The sequence below is a fragment of the Phoca vitulina genome, unplaced genomic scaffold, assembly GCF_004348235.1.
Source record: "Phoca vitulina isolate PV1807 unplaced genomic scaffold, GSC_HSeal_1.0 scaffold38, whole genome shotgun sequence".
NCBI classification, from domain to species: Eukaryota; Metazoa; Chordata; class Mammalia; order Carnivora; family Phocidae; genus Phoca; species Phoca vitulina.
The window spans coordinates 336,436-349,668 of NW_022589741.1; positions in this window are offsets into that span (position 1 = coordinate 336,436).

A 13,233-nucleotide genomic window follows, 5' to 3' on the forward strand; every position below is an offset into this window, starting at 1 on the left:
GGATTTGTAACTACATCCCCACTTGGTTTCCTGGTTTGGCCGCTAATGAATGTAGATACATCTTAGAAAATAAAAGAGAAATATTTTAAGTTTAATCAAGTGGAGACTTCCTTTACCCTTCTTGTGCATGAAAACCTGGTAGTATCTAACTGCAAGCATCTGCGACCTCACCCCAACTGGGGAACAGCCCTCTCAGAGCGAGCAAAGACCTCTCAAGCCTAGATAAGAATTAGAAACCACCCTGCGAGCACGAGGAGCACTTCTCTCTAATCTCACATTCTCTCTAATGCTCTAAACTCGGGCTGCATTTTATTACCAAGCCAGTTCCTAGGAAGAACATGGGGACCAGGAAGGACGCGAGACAAGCTGGAGGCTGCAGGAGTAAAGAAAGCAGGTGCAGTCCCAGGCCAAACCACCTGTATGAACAGGAACCACGCCCCCCCCGCCCGCCCCGCCCTGGGGGAAACTTAGACTGTCAGTTCCACGGCGGTCCCGCTAGAGGGAGCAAGAGACAAGTTGTGGCTGAAGCCCAGAAAAGATGTTTGTGCTAACTGCGTTCTGATGTTCTGACAGCCCGGCAGCCCGGGGGAGGAGGAGGGAGGGGTCCAACGAGAACAAAGGCGGCAGGCTTGCGCAATGAGGCTGTTCCCTGGCAAGCCAGCCAGCAGCCCAAAACCAGCAGGAGAATTCCGTAAGAATTCCACTGACATTTCCAATCCGCTGGGGCCCTCCAAGAAAAAAATCCATGCAGAATTTGGGGCCAGATGTTGCAGGCTTTAGGGAGATTTAGAGCAATCCACCCTTCGTTTCTCTGCAAAGAGAATCAACCCTTAAGTAGAGCGCATAATTCCCAGAAGAGAATGTAAGGCCACTATACATGGGCTGACCCTTATCCCAGGCAAGATTCTGCTTTAACCGTGGCTGATAGCCAGTTCTTTCCACTCCGCTGTTGGTGACTCGATGTGACTTTTGAGTACATGCCCAGGACCCTGACGTCTCACATTTCTAACATCAACGTCTCCCAGCCATACATTCTAAAGATGGAAGCCCTCACTAGGCAGTTCAAACAAGGTTTGCAAAATTAAGTGCCTCCCTTCCATAGGTTCCGAGTTTCTACAGCTATGATTAGTTGTCAGGATCCCTGTTGACAATCCTCAGCATAAGGTGACTTTTTGTCTGTGCCCATGGTTGTCTCTCAGCCTGGTTTACTAGGGGCTTAACCCACAGCTTCTCCCTGACTTCAAAGAAGAGGTCATTTGGAAGTCCAAAGATTTTATACCCCTCACCACCAACACTCTGCTTCAGCTTGTCCCCAAATGATTTAAATTCCTAAAGTTGTAGACGTTGGATACTCAAAGGGGAATCATCCATCAATGCACCAACCAAATGAGGGATGTGTGGAATCTAAAGAGAACCCCTTCTCTAGCAAGAAATAAAATGATTCTTTCCATTTCAAACAGAAACATTTTGTTAGTCACAAAAAAATAACCATTTTTAAAGTCAGGAAGATAAAATTCTTATTTGAAAAAAACCTAACTCCAAGCCCTCCTTGGTAGGGGTCAGAACTATTATTAGCCCCTATGGACCCACTGGAACACCATCTACCCAAACCATGAAGCATAGCCACCAGAAGACCCTTCCCCATTTCCCACCATAGCACTCCGTCAGGAAGACTATAATCCAGACAGGGAAGGGTTAAGACCACAAACACCCAGTTTGTATAAGTTCCACTCAAGACACATCTCCACCCCCTCAACTGCTTGTACATCCCTCTACCACAGCCAGGAACTCTCTTGCTTGGGCCAGACTCTCAGGTCTAGCATAGCGTCTGGCAAGCAGGATGGATAAGTCTCTCTAAAAAAGATTCTCCAAATCCCACATTGGAGTAAAAGGAAATACATAGGCCTCCATCCCTGTCTACAGCTGGAGAAGCTGCTTGTCTACAAAGCTTCAGTCCTGGAGAGGATTAGAGCAACAGGGCATCTGGCAGCTCAGAAAAGCTGTAATTGACTGCTGACCCTCCACCCAGGATAAGCCATTTTCTTAGATTAAGAAGCAGATACGACAAAAAGTTATGAAGGAAGTTTCCTCCCAGCATGAAGGGAGCTGATGTCAAGGTGTATTTAGCATCCAGGAAAAGAGTGCTCATACAGAGCCAATGTTATAGGATCCCAGAAAGAAAAAGATAGAAAGGAAGAGGAACCCAAGGAAGCCTGGGAAGAACTAGGAATTAGAACTATTTCCCCCACATCCTACTAGAATGGCTGAATATTACTTCAGTACAATGAGGCACGGGCTCCAGGGCTCACAACTCTGTAGCGCCTTGTTCTTTAAAAAGATTGGATTGAGGAAATGAGACATGTGCCGTCCATGGTGGAGCATCAGGGATTTTGTCTTCAAGTCCCAGGCTTAGAAGTCCCAGGAAGGTTTAAAATCAAGAATCAATGGCTAAGAATAGCTATTATCAAAAAGACAAAAGGTAACAGATGCTGGTGAGGATGTAGAGAAGAGGGAACCCTTGTGCTCTGTTGGTGGGAATGTAACTTGGTGCAGCCGCTATGGAAAATAGTGTAGAGGTTCCTCAAAAAATTAAACATAGAAATACCATATGATCCAGCAGTTCTACTTCTGAGTATGTATCTAAAGGAAATGAAATCACTGTCAAAGAGATATCTGTACTCCCATGCTCATTGCAACAACTTAAGTGTCCATCAACAGATGAGCAGCTAAAGAAAATACAGTATATGTATACAATGGAATGTTATCCAGCCATTTAAAAAAGGAAGGAAATCGGGGCGCCTGGGTGGCTCAGTCGTTAAGCGTCTGCCTTCAGCTCAGGTCATGATCCCAGGGTCCTGGGATCGAGCCCTGCATCGGGCTCCCTGCTCAGCGGGAAGCCTGCTTCTCCCTCTCCCACTCCCCCTGCTTGTGTTGCCTCTCTCACTGTGTCTCTCTCTGTCAAATAAATAAATAAAATCTTTAAAAATAAATAAATAAATAATAAATAAAAAAAAATAAAAAAGGAAGGAAATCCTGCCATTTGCAGCAACATGAATAAATCTTGAGGGCATTATGCTAACTGAAATAAGTCAGAGAAAGACAAATGCTGTATGATCTCACTTACATGTGGAATCTTAAAAAAAAAAAAAAAAAAGAAAAAAGCCAAAATCATGAAACAGATCATAGATTGGTAATATGCCAGTTGGGGGATATGAGGAGATGTGGGTCAAAGGGTACAATGAACTTCTAGTTAAAAGAGGAGTAAGTTCTGGAATCTAAAATACAGAATGGTGATCATAGTTTTTTTGTTTGTTTTGGGTTTTTTTAAAGATTTTATTTATTTATTTGACAAAGAGAGACACAGCGAGAGAGGGAACACAAGCAGGGGGAGTGGGAGAGGGAGAAGCAGGCTTCCCGTGGAGCAGGGAGCCCGATGCGGGGCTCGATCCCAGGACCCTGGGATCATGACCTGAGCCAAAGGCAGACACTTAACAATGAGCCACCCAGGCGCCCCCAGAATGGTGATCATAGTTAACAAGACTGTATTATACACTTGAAAATTGCTAAGAGAGAAAATCTTAAATGTTCTCACGACCACCACAACAAAAAAGTGCTAATTATGTGAAGTAAAGGATATATCAGTCTTATGGTGGTGATCATTTCACAATATATATATTATCAAATCATCACACTATACACCTTAAATTTATACAATATTATATGTCAAGTTTTTTCTCAAAGCTAGGGGGGAGAAAGGATCAATCACTAGAGTGACATCAGAAAAATGGTGAAGTAAGAAGCCAAAAAAATGAGATAAAATTGAGTTACTAAAAGGCTCAATTAGTCTAAAAATAGGGAGGTAGAAAAATAAAGAACATATGAGACAAATAGAAACAAAGAGTAAGGTAGTTGATGTCAACTAAATCATCAATAATTACATTAAAAGTATATAGTTGAAAATCCCCAGTTTAAAGGCAGAGATTTTTAAGATTGGCTAAGAAAACAAAACTAAACTATATGCTGCCCACAAATACACTTTAAGTATAAAGACACAAGTATATATTTTTAAGTGTGGTATCTTTTTCCATTCCAACATAGTCAAAGAAAAGCTGGAATAGCTACCTTAATATCCAACAAAGTACCTTTCAGAGAAAAGAGTATTTTTGAAAATAAAGAAGGTCATTTCCTTATAATAAAGTGGTTAATTTATCAAAAGAACATAACAGTCTTAAATCTTTGTGCACCTAATAAGTTCATAAATTATCTCAGCAAAATAAAAAGAGAAAGAAACTTTTTCAACCTTATAAAGGGCATCCACAAAAAGCCTACAGTAAATATCATACTTAATGGGGAAAGATTGAATGCTTTCCCTAAGATTGAAAGTTTCTATGATCAGGAGCAAGATAAGGGTGTCTGCCTTCCCCACTTCTATTCAACATCATAGTGGAGGTTCTTACCAGTGCAATAAGACAAGGAGAAGAAATGAAAGACTCCAAATTGGGAAAGAATAAAACTGTCTTTAATCATAGACAGTGTAGGAAATCTAGTCAAATCTATAAAAAAAAAAAAACCTACTAGAACTAATAAGTGAGTTTATTAGAGTTACAGGGTACAAGATCAATATACAAAAATCAATTTTAGAATGATAGAAGAAATGGCAGTAGATCCAACCATGGGGTACTAATCAGCAAGAAACAGTAAGAAACTACTGATATACATGACCATTTGAATGAAATTCAAGATTATGCTGAGTGAAAAAATCCAACCTCAAAAGAATACACTCTATGATTTCATTTATTTAACATCATTAATTAACATAATTATGGACGTGGAAAGCAGACCAGTGGTTGTGGGGTGAGAGAGAGAGAGAGAGAGAGACGGTGCCATCTGCAAGTACAGTCAGTAAATCAACTGCGTCCACTACCATTGCCTCCAGGATCACCCAGTGTTTGATTCAAACCCACGCTTCCTCCAGCCAGTGACTGATCCCTGCAGGGCAGGTCGGGGGAGACAATAAGGCCTGGCCATTGCTGCTCAACACTGGACACCTCCAATGGAGAATTTTTTCTATGGAGCTCCCTGGTGAGCTAGCCGAGTCTTTCTCAGACTTGTACCACAACGTGAGGCTCTTCTTATCTAATCTACCTTCTCTTCCTTTCATGGGTGTCAGACCTGTCTCACATTCCTATTGCATTTCTTTCTTTAAAATTATCTTTTAATTTAAATTCAATTAATGAACATTTAGTGTACTATTAGTTTCAGAGGTAGAGGTCAGGGATTCATCAGTCTTCTATAATACCCAGTGCTCATTCCGATTGTATTTCTATTCTTCTCTACTCCCATCCCCTTTACCTTCCGCCAGTTATTGCCCCCAATGAATCTATTACAGAAGACTTGTTTCACAGGTGATAAGTACAAATTATTGCCCCTTAAAAAAAAAAGACTGTTTAATATGTTTAATAACAGAGCCATAGATCACTGTGTGACTATTAATCTATTAACTTATGTGACGACTTACAGAGAAAAACGTTCAGACATGATGGATCTACTGTAGCATGTTAAATTTGTCCTTGTATCATGCTTCCCAATGACTGTAGACCATGTTTTGTGGGCAGAGGGCAAAAATCTAAGGTAAATAATACTAGGCAAAAAAAACAATGTTAGTTGCAGTAACTTGGTGGGCTTATATACCTACTGATGGCAGCCCATTGTCTGCCAAGAGCATCTATGGGAAGCTCTTGGCATACTCAAACTGTATTTTGGGTCACTGATACCCATATGGCATTATTATGTGGAACTCAACATTTTGGGGTCCAAAATATATATTCAAAACTACTGAAGCAATAAGTACTCTACGACAACAACACATTGGATAAATAAACCAACATTGGTCAAAACACCCTAAAAGCGCCCTGGGTGAAAATGGCACAAGTCTAGAAGTCCTGGGACAAGCCAAATCTGTCTCTAAGGAAAAAATTTATTGGCCCATGTTGGACATTTAGCAAAGATTTTATTTCAGGAGGAAGAGAAAGGGTGACAAGCAGCCTGGACAGATGGTACAGCCTTGGAGAAGTGAATGAAGACTCAACAACTAGTTAGATAGAATATTAGGGATCACACTGACCCAAGATGGACGAGTAAACATGCCCCTTGAGATAGAAACAGAAATAGTTTAAGGAAAATGTCTTGGAATCTTGGCAGTGGAAGTACATGGAATGAATGTAAAGATGTGTGGAACCCCTAGCCTATGGGAGTTCATGGAGAGCATAATTTGCATAGATCCCTTCTAACGGCCAAGACACCATGTACGACCAAAAACTAGATGTACCAAATTTTGCAGTTAGTCAGAATAGGAAGCCTATTAAACTTGATTGGTGGGGTGTCTGGGTGGCTCAGTTGGTTAAACATCCAACTCTTGGTTTTGGCTCAGGTCGTGATCTTGGGGTCCTGGGATCAAGCATGGAGTCTGCTTGAGATTCTTTCTCTCCCTCTGCCTCTGCCCTTGCCTCCCCTCATGTGCACATGCACTCTCTCACTCTCTCTCAAAATAAATAAATAACGTCTTTTTAAAAAAAGCTTGATTAGCATTTTAACAAAGTTGACCAATACTTAAAGCCCACTGAGATCTCATGTCAGTATAACCCTTAGTATGAAGCATGGCATATGTGTATGCCCACAAGATTTGCAATCCAGAATTAAATGAGACTTGGCCCTTAATTTATTCTCCAATTCATGACAGTATTTGGTATATTGTCAATTCTAGTAAGAAAGCATTAATGTAATTATGACTTACTAAAAGGCCACTTTTATAAGAAAGTATTAGTGTAATTATGACTAGTTAATTTTCTAATGATTTTACTTTAACTCATAACGTAACCACTATCAAGTATAATTAGTAAGATTAAGTTGATTTTTTAAAGATTTTTTAAAATTTATTTATTTGACACAGAGAGAGAGAGCACACACAAGCAGGGGCAAAGGGAGAGGGAAAGGCAGTCTCCCCACCGAGCAAGGAGTCCAACTCAGGGCTCGATCCCAGGACCCTGGGATCATGACCTGAGGCAAAGGCAGACACTTAACAATGAGCCACCCAGGCACCCCAGTTAAGTTGATTTTTAACACAGTTTATGATAATACCAATATCAACAATGAAATGTACCAGGAGATTTAGTTAAAAATATCTATAAAATGTTCTTCCATTTGAACCTGATTCCTACAAATAATCTCCAAAATTATCCCTTTCTTTAATCCTCCAAAAATCTATAAAAGCAAGGAGAACACCAAAGGGAAATGGTCAAAATCAACTGTTGTAGAACTTTAGAAATTAACCAAAGGCTTGCAACAATCTAGAGATAATTTATTCAAGAAAAATGGCTCAATCTTGGTAAGAACAGTGAGCTTTGTAATTTTATAATTTGATCTATTCCTACTTCTTCTCCTCAGATCAGTCATAGTTTTGAAAACCAATAATTGCAATCACAGTAAAAATCAGCAGCCTGGAATACACTGGCGAGGGTAGAATGGGGTCAGAGCTCCTGCAAAGCACATTCACAGAGAATTATCATGATTTTATGGCCTGGTGGTTCCCTAGAAGAACCCACTCATAATACCGTAGTTTACCTTACTTGGAACCCTTCCATTGCTAAGAAGTCTTTTCTCCAGGGGCCTTTGCTCCCAGTTCAAACAACTGGAGGCAATTATGTAACATTGCGGCTGCCAAAAGTAATAGATAAGAGTTGGGCCAAACAATAGACTAACCAAAAAACTTAAAAGGAAAAGCTAGCAAATAAGATGTCCATGGGGGCTCTAAAAAGCTGTATAACTTTTAGTATGAAACTTAGGGATCTTCTTGGGATTCTTCTAGATTCCTGGGAATCTGGAAGGCTGTTTGCATGTATAGAGCTGTATGCCCTCACAGGGCTCCGCACATGCTCAGGAAAGACCTAAGAAGGCCCTAAACTCTCACCTCTGGCTCACTTTGAGCTCCTGCACAAGGAGAAAGTGAAGGGTAAAGCAAAGTTGTGAACTTCCTGGCTGAGTCTTGAAGTCAGGCCCCCGAAACACACAAAGAGCCACTTGGCAGACTGGGAGGCTTATTGGTTCCAGGCATTTAAGGAAATCTCTATCAAACCATTAAGTGGCCACTTAGCTAACCAAGCAGACACTTGAGTGGGCACACCTGAAGAAGAATAAGGACTTTACAAAATTAATTCTGAAAATTCACTAAGCAAACAAACACATAACAACAAAAGCAGCAAAAATAACAAGCCATGAGGAGTGATAAAGACTCTGAACTCCAGAGTTGTCACATGATATTATTTTAAGTGTTCGATTTGCATCAAAAAATTATAAGACATGCAAAGAAACAAGAAAATATGGGCAACATGCTGGACAAAAAACGTAACAAACAAACAAAAAAAGAGTCACTAGAAACTGTCCCTAGGAAGATCAGATATTGGACTTAGATAAAGACTTTAAATCTGTTGTTTAAATATATTCAAAGAACTAAAAAAAAACATATATAAAGACTTAAAGGAAAGTATAAGAATGAAATGTCATCAAATAGAGAATATCAACAAAAAGAAATTATTTTTTAAAAAAAAGAACCAAATATAAATTCTGGGGTTGAGAAGTACAATAACCGAAGAGAAGGAGCCCAGATTTGAGCAGGCAGAAGAAAGAATCAACAAATTTGAATATAGGTCAATTGAGATTACCCAGTTTGAGGACAGAGAGAAAAAGAATAAAGAAAAATGAATAGAGCCTCAGAATCTTATGGGGCACCATCAACAGTACCAACATATGCAAAATGGTAGTCCAAGAAGGAGAGGAGAGAGAGGAAGAAGCATTAAAAATATCTGAATAAATAATGACCAAAAACTTCCCAAATTGGATGAAAACCATTCATCTACATATTCAAGAAGCTCCAGAAATTCCAACTAGAGTACACCCGAAGATGAGGTAAAAATGTTCTAAAACTGATTGTGGTGATGGTTGGACAATGCTGGATTTACTGAAGACCCTTGACTTGTACTCCTTAAACAGAGTGCATTGTGTGTGTAAGTCCTGTCGTACGTGAATTATAGCTCCAAAAAAAGAAGAGAATAAGGTACTGGGACCTGCTACAACGTGGATGAAACTTGAACATGTTATGCTAAGTGCAAGAAGCCAGTCACATATGATGTGAGTGCATCCATATGAAATGTTCTGAATAGTTCCATAGGCACAGAAAATAAATTTGTACTTACAGGGGCTAGGAGGTGGGGGAGGCAAATGGGGAGCGACTGCTAATGAGTATGGGATTTCTTTTTGGGGTAATAAAAATTTTCTGGAATTATATGGTGGTAATGTTTATAACATCTTGTGAATGTACTAAAAATCACCCAACTGCACACTTTTAAAGGGTGGCTTTTATGGTTTATAAATTATATCTCAGTTCTTTAAAACAAAAAAGCAATCCCCTCTCCCCAAAACATATTCAGTGGCAGAAGGAGGTAAAACCATTGTTAAGCTTGTATGTAATTATGGGCATTCTTGCGCTGGAAATTTGGTAAACTGAAATGTGTGTACAACAATACCTATTTAAAACAATACTCATTGGGGGCGCCTGGGTGGCTCAGTTGGTTAAGCGACTGCCTTCGGCTCAGGTCATGATCCTGGAGTCCTGGGATCGAGTCCCGCATCGGGCTCCCTGCTCTGCAGGGAGTCTGCTCCTCCCTCTGACCCTCCCCCTCTCATGTGCTCTCTCTCTCATTCTCTCTCTCTCAAATAAATAAATAAAATATTTTTAAAAAAAAATAAAATAAATAAAACAATACTCATTGGGAAACAGTTATTACTTTGGAAAATGTTTTTTCCCCATTCTATAAATAGCCAAAGTTCCAGGGAAAAGAATAACACGCAATGTATACTTTAAAAGACATGACCTAGTGTCAGAGGGTAGATTGTATAGGCTGGTTCCAGGATGACTCCGCGCTTGTCTCCGCGCCTGGGATTCTGGCGCGGACACTTAGCCAAGAGGAGGGCAGTGAGCCAATGATTTATGATGTGCTGTGTGAAGTTTGGAGTCTGCTGGTGTCAGGCAGGACCAGTTTGTTTATCGACGGCCTAAGCCTGGTGTAACTGGTTGGACAGCCTGGTGTGGCTACGTGACCGCGAGAGACATGAAAGCCCCTGATGGAAACTTGGAAGTACTGCTCCCAGAGCAGAGATGCATCACACGCAGCTCTTGGCAGTTCAGTCTGGAGACAAAGTACACCTTGTACAAATAACGAGGACACTGGGAGCTACATGAGGAAGCGGCTTGCGCTCCCAGTGCTTGCTTGGACTCTTTCCCCTTCTGCACCACTTCCTTTGTCTTGACTTTTAAAGACGTCAGGGAGGCCTGCTAAGTGTCCCAGTCATCCAACCAAACGACGCAGTCCTTGTCCCGATAACGCATCCCCTACCGCAAACTGTTCTTTTTGTAAAAGTTAAAGAGGAGGCAGCCTCAGAATTCTATTTTGGTGAGGCCCCCAAATTCTGTTAACAAATGTAAGCAGGGGCAGTCCCCCATCCCTGGGACAGTGTCAATGTACCCAGCAGTTGTTCATGAGGAGTAATTGCCCGGGGTGCCTGGCGGTGCTGGCAGTTAAGCTTGGTTTCGGCTCAGGTCATGATCTCAGGGTTGTGAGATCAAGCCCCGCGTGGGGCTCCATGCTCAGTGGGGAGTCTGCCTGAGATTCTCTCTCTCCCTCCCCTGCTCCCTGCTCCCCATGCTTGCTCTCTTTCTAAAGTACATAAATAAATACAAAAAAAGAAAAAATAAAAGAAAGGAAAGGAAAAGAGAAAAGAAAAGAAGTTGCCCCTCCTGCACCCGGAAACTCAACCGGGTCTCCCAGTTCAAACCACCACAATTGGTCATTCTACGGACAGGGGTGCAGAAGTCATATGTGTGAAAGAAAAAGAACTCTCTCGTTGAGCGGGAAGTGAGGATCAGTCCACCAAGCTCTGAATCTAAGAGTCTACTTCTAAGTACCCCCCCCATACACATCATCTATCTCATAGACTGTGGGTCTAAGTCAGAGACCCTCACGACCTTCCAAGGCACGTCAGCAAATTTAGGACAAAATCCTCCAATCGTGTCTGGGTAGAGAAACATTTGGGGTGGAAATTTCTCAAAATAATGTACCAGGACATCCAGTTTAGGAAGACAAGATCCCCCAGAATCCCTACCTCCACGATTCACAGTCCGGTCCTCTAGCCCAACAGAGCTTTCCTCATGTATAAGCTGGTCTCTGGCACAGGTGTTCAGATTTCTCCAGGCTCCACCAGGGATCCAGTATCAGGGCACAAACATCGGATCCTCACCGCTTTGGAGTGAGCCTCAGACGCCCCCTTCTGCTTTCCTGAGCTCACCCTACGGACATGTCTGGGGAAGGCTCTGCTCCCTGCATCTACTACAGAACCCCCCCCGGCTGCTATTTAACCACTCGTTCACTCCATCATGACCACCTGACTGTTATCCTGTCCACCCAAAACGTCACCGGCGCACAGCCAGGCTTGCCACCGCCCTCGAGGATTCTGACAGTCCTGGCTCGATCTTGCCCCGTCCTCTCACGGCCTTGTCCTCCACCCCACCACCTGGCACCCTGTGACTCAGAGGCCCGTGCATCCAGACAGCATCCTGGCCCCGTAGCCTGTCCTTCCCACTTGCTTAGGTGCTGGGATAGACTCCCGGGGCCTGCAAGAGCCCGAGCGCAGGGCCTCCTTCTCGGGGATCCTCCCAGCCCCTGAAAACTCCGACTGAGCCACAGAGTCACTGTTCTTTAAAATACCGCTGGCTCTTTCTCTGAAAGCAGGCAGCTCAGGGGAGGACATAGGTTCTCCTAACTTCTGTTTTTGTTCGTTAGTGTTTGGGTGGGAGGGGATCCAGTTGACTTTTCCTTCAGGACCCCCTGTATCCTAGGAGGAGGGGCGAGAGCTGAGGAACGGTGATCCAGACTCTCCAAGGAAGAGGCTCTGGGGTCAGTCCCGGTCCCCACAGGATGGCTGCAGGCCACCTGGGTGGACAGAAAAGCAGCGAAGGACTTTAACACACACACACAATAAACAGAGCTGACTTAATTCTTCCTCACTGTTGTGGAGGGCAGACATAGATCATTTTTCCGCCCAATGTCTTCCTCTGAAGCTCTGCGAGGCGCCTCCAGCCGAGCATCCACGGGGACGCCGGGCAGCCCGAGGTGTCCTCTGGTGGCCGGTGCAGACGTCTGCGCCCCGCGCCGGGCACACATGGACACCCGGGGCTCACGGACACCTGGCAGGGCGCTGACTGGATGAGCACATTGGAGCTGAGATGGTTGCAGTATGAGAAATCCATGTCTGTTATACGCATACTCATTTAAAATGGAAGTTTAATTCAGGTCCTGTGTCCAGATGGTAGAACGCTGAATAAATTCCTTAATTTTCAGATTATCAGCTGCTTTCATACTTCTCATACTTCTCACTTCTCATACTTCTCATGATACTAAGTCTGTTTACTGCTTGAATATCTGGCCAGTTTTAGGAGTTTTATTTTAAGACATTTATGGAATTTTACCCCCAACAAATGTATTTGGTAACAAAACTTCCATCCAAGTGTGAAATTGCAGTATTGTTAAAGATGTAAATTAAATACGTTTTCAGATACGTTTCTCAGAAATTTGTGTGACTTACAAAAAAAAAAAATCAAAGTTCTCATTATACCATTTGTCTTGGTTTCAGGAGCCGAGCTCTGAAGTATGAAGGGCTTGGGCAATCCTGGAAAATGCAGTGCCTCAGGTCTTACTCCCAGCCGGGAATGCACCGAATTCTCAAGCATCAGAAACGAAGCGTTTGACTTCTTAACTTGCACTTTCACGGGAAACACAGAGAATGAATGTATTAGATGCATCGGTGATGTTTTGTAATTATGCTTAAACAGATTTCAGCTTGTTTCTAGCCTGCGTCTAAGTCCCATAGTTCTCAAAGTTATCATGCCTGATAAGCTTTTCCTATTTATAATTAATACATATGCTGCTATAGAGAGAAGCCTCTGGGTCTGCATATTTTTCTTTTGATTTCTAACCAGGCACTGTTTCAGCGTTTACTAACAAGGAAGGTGTAAGTTGATGGAAGAATTTTTATTTGTATTTATTGAATTTGTTTCAGTGTGTGCGTGTTCACAGGATACCATTTCTCTGGGGCGGCCCTCAGACCCTGCAAGGATGATCTGCG